The sequence below is a fragment of the Amblyomma mixtum genome, chromosome 3 (genome assembly GCF_055824585.1).
Source record: "Amblyomma mixtum isolate Tamu chromosome 3, ASM5582458v1, whole genome shotgun sequence".
In the NCBI taxonomy this organism is placed as follows: domain Eukaryota; kingdom Metazoa; phylum Arthropoda; class Arachnida; order Ixodida; family Ixodidae; genus Amblyomma; species Amblyomma mixtum.
The window spans coordinates 422,541,997-422,546,525 of NC_143014.1; the positions used below are offsets into that span (position 1 = coordinate 422,541,997).

Below are 4,529 nucleotides of genomic sequence, written 5' to 3' on the forward strand. Positions count from 1 at the left end.
GAGAGGGGCCTCGTCAGATGAGAGGACAGCGAATCTAAGTTTCATTTCGAAGATCTTGGGCGAGCGGACGCAGTGAGTGGCCTCCTCTCCGAGCCGGAAGGAAGAGAACCGTCAGCCTGCGCTGCACGGGGCGTATGGCACTCGGCCCCTCCTGCGCCCGCGTTGCAAAACGGGAAAACACGGAGGCGGGAGCGGACGCACACCACCGGAGCTTTCCTCCTTGCGGCAGCGCTCTTGCGATCGACGGTCGCCGCGTTGGCCGTGGCCCGAGAACGCAAAAGACGCTGCCCACCGCTGTCTCGGATCTGCACTGGCGAGTAAACGCTCCGCTGTCAACCGCTCTCGTTCGTTAATGCTGGTGCGCGAGCAAATCTGAAGTCACCGCTCGCAGAGGGCAGCCAGCAGGCAAGGGTCAGACTTGTCTTGCGTTGAGCCGAACGCTTTTACCGTAGTGAAGTACGGAATCTAAGCGCCTGCAAGAAAATACAAACTTATAAGTCATGAATGAAGGCTTGCGGGATGCAGGTTCATGGGGAAAAGAATGCCTGCATAATCAGGCAATAGAAGTCCATAAAGAGCGTAGAGGCATGAGTGGGCATGTGTGCTTTGTCCGCTCATTCCCAACAATTCTGGACGAAAGCAGTTTAGAGTGGGAAACCGTTAATGAACGCAATTTTTTCATATAATGTAAGATTTCACTATAACAGTCAATATATCCGCAGATCACCCGAAGGCAGTCTTGTGTTTTTTTTTTTTTAATCACCTTTTTGCTATCGTCAAAAGCGTCCCCTGTTGGTCTCCCGTGGCAGTTTTAAATGCTTAATGCGACAGATGGAAACACTTTAAAAGAAAGATTTTTGCTACATATCAGAAGAATTGACCATTACCGTCTCTGTTTACAATGTTCCAATCTTCAAAATGGCTGCCAAAGAATGTTGGATATGGGAACAAATACTGACTGTCTAGCGGGGCAAGGTAGGAATAAATTTATTTTCGTGAATCCGCATCTAGCTAATTTTCTCCTTGACAGTAGTATATATTAGCCAGGAAGGAAGTGAGGCAGCTATGGCGTGTGTTTGGTGTTCGGTCTTTTGGGAGTGCAATTCCCTACTCTCGAGTAGCTGTTCATAGATGCCGGTCGAGGATAGTTCAAAACCGACAAGCTGCATTCATAGCGGATAGTAACGCAGTAGAACCGATAGTCATCGCACGACATGACATCACTTACGGCGTTTTGATTTGATAGTTATTTCAGATTTATTTTCCTTTCCAGAATGGTGCAAGTGCATGCGTGACTGAGCCACTGAAAGAGGCTCCAAAACTGACAGCAGCAAAATGGCTATTTTCGCAAGCATGTGCCGAATACAAACCTGCTCCCAAAACGCTAACAAACAATTGCAAGTAAAATACTACTTTGGGCGAGTTGGTTCGTTTTGAAAGAAAAAACTGGTAATGGCGCAAGAAACGAGGACACGGAAGGCACATGAAAGACACGACTGACGCACACAAAAGGCAGGATGGCGTCTGTCATGTCTATTATGTGCATTCCGTGTCCTCGTTTCTTGAGTCATTACCAGTTTTTTTTGTTTAAAAAAATTGCGAGGACACTTTGGCAACTAAAGTGTTGAGAGGCGAAAGCCGAGAACACTATGCCGTGACGACTTCCGGTGGATATGACGTCACACCATTCCCATAGCTATATCGATACCCAAAATTGTACATTTTTCGGGGATCTTCAGTGCTAATTACGCTTAATTACCCATTTTTCCATCTAATCTGACACAAATCCTACGTTTTCCCCACCATTCTGTGATAATTTTCGCTATGCCATGACGACTTCCGGTGGATGTGACGTCACACTGTTCCTGTGGCTATATCAACGTCTGCGTTATTTCGACGTAATTTTGACATTTTTTGCTATAATTAATTAAATAACTACTCTACTGAAGCAAAATTTCGTTTTCTGCTATCTTTTTCAGTTCCCGAGTTAACACGAGTTAAACGCTGCCGAATGTGTGACACCCTCTGTTAACGGACGACACTATGAGCCAGTAAAGGCTTTCTTCTTAGTATATGCGAGGAGAAAGCGGAGACCGAAGAGAAGCAATGCAGCGGGGGGCTAAAAACGTGAAGTTGCCCGCTTATCTCACCGCCGATAGCATGTCGAAAGCGCAAAGTGTTATCTCTTCGAGACGAAGATATGGGCACAGCTACAGCGGACAAAGCGCATTTCACGTCGGCTCTTATCTCGCACCACATGTGTCATTTTACCGAGAACTATAATTTCTCAACACCCCATACACAAGTTTTAATACCCAAAAGAAGTGTCAATTGTTACGTTTTATGAACTCAATATTATATGTGTTTGAGAATTTTACATCAAAAATTCAGAATTATAAGAAAAATTTCTGACATAATGAAATGTTTCCTCAGTAATATCCATGTAGAAATCGAAAGTATTGCAACGGATAATCTCCGTGAAGACGACGTAGAGGAAGTGCCCGGTGTGTGCGCGCTTGCAGCTCGTGGCTAGCTATGATCTGTGTCCTGTGCTCCGGTCGTCCTTGTGCCGACATAGACTTCGGGCCACGTAACATCTTTGGTGGAGGTGCGGGGTAGACGATCTCCACGCCACTCAGCTCCGAAGCGGTCGTCAGGCCGGGGCTACTACCATCATGGCTCCATCCGGCGAGTCGCGAACCACTCCTGCTGCTCCCTTCGTGGTCATGGCTCCTCCCCGTGACCCCGGTACCTTTTCTGGGAAGGACGGAACCGATGTCGACGACTGGCTCAGCCTATATGAACGAGTGAGCACCTATAACCGGTGGGATCCCACCGTGATTCTGGCGAATGCCATTTTCTATCTTAGTGGCACGGCCCGGGTCTGGTACGAAACCCACGAAGAAGAACTGACGAGCTGGTACACTTTTAAAGAAAAGCTCCGTACTTTGTTTGACAGACCCGATGACCGGAAGCTCTCCGCGAAGAAGCAGCTCGCGTCGCGCGCCCAGTCGTCAACCGAAAGCTATGTGGCATATATTCAAGATGTCTTAGCGCTTTGCCACAAGGTGGACGCCGCCATGACCGAGTCCGACAAAGTGAGCCATATTCTGAAAGGGATTGCGGATGATGCTTTTAACTTACAGGTTTGCAAATACTGCACCACCGTGGACGCAATCATAAAAGAATGCCGTCATTTCGAACAGGTTAAAAGCCGCCGAATTACACAGCAGTTCTCTCGGCTCCCTAATACTTCTTGCGAGGAACAGCGATTACCACCGCCCCGCGCCTCTTCCGATGATGACCCCGTTGCCAGCACTGTGACCCGCATCGTTCGCCGCGAACTGGAATCCCTTGCGCCTGTTCTGCCCCGTCCGACCGCACCTGATAACTCTCTACCCGCCGTGTCGCTGATTCAGGCCGTCGTGCGTCAGGAACTTGCTAACCTGAACCTTCATCCGGCTGTGTGCACCGCCAGAAGCCAGGACACCCCCCAGCCACCTCTCTATGTTTATCGTCGCACCTATTATTCTCCGCAGCGTTATCGGAATCCCAATGAGTGGCGTACGGCAGACGACCGCCCCACCTGCTTCCGGTGTTCTCGCATTGGCCACATCGCCCGACATTGTCGCAGTCCATGGGCTTCAGCAGCTCGCAACGTCTGCCCCTTCTTCTAGAGTCCCATCTCGACCCGCACCTTCTCGCCCCGAGCCCCGTCCGAACGATCTGAAGCATCCGTTCCCCCTGCACGCCGATTCTCCCGCTCTCCGTCGCCGCAGGGCCGCCGCTCTCGCTCCCCACAGTCGTCTTCTACCAGCCGCTCCCATTTGTAAAACTAAATGATGCAGCTCCTGTAGGTGACGCTGCATCAACGACATGGACCACAAATCCTCTCTCGACCTCTCGACCAAATCTCATGGACGTCACTATCGACCGTGTTCCTGTCCGCGCCCTGATTGACACCGGTGCTCAAATATCAGTAATGAGTGCTGCCCTCCGCCGTCGCCTCCGCACAGTCCTCAAGCCTGCAATGTCCTGTGTGCGTGTCGCAGATGGTGGCACGCCTGCTGTCGACGGTACGTGTACCGCGCGCGTTACTATTGCCGGCCACAGTATACCGGTTCAGTTCACCGTGTGACCACCTGTGCCTATGACCTCATTTATGGCTTGGATTTTCTGACGGACCATTCCGCCCTCATTGACTGCTCGGATGGCGTCCTACACCTCGCACTTCCACTGCTGGATTCAGAACCCGTTGATATATCCCTGGGACTGTACAGTACCGATTATGCTCGCTGTCATTCCGCACCGCCTCTTTCGTTCCACTGACCCCATCTCGCCCAGTTCCTGATGGCGACTATCTGGTTACGCCCAACCTTGACCTCCTGCTGACCCGTAACGTTGCCCTACCTCATACCATCGCCACCATCCAAGCTAACGCCCTCTCTCTGCCTTTCCTCAACTTCGGCGTCTCTTCTCAAGTGCTCCCGTCCGGCATCTGCGTGGCTACACTATATCCTCTCGCTTCT

General features: G+C 50.6%; 1 pseudogene; it reads left to right on the forward strand.

Annotated features, from left to right (window-relative positions):
* Nucleotides 1-2,675: 2,675 nt before the first annotated feature.
* LOC149357899 (uncharacterized) lies at nt 2,676-3,833 on the forward strand (annotated as a pseudogene).
* The last annotated feature ends 696 nt before the right edge of the window (nt 3,834-4,529 follow it).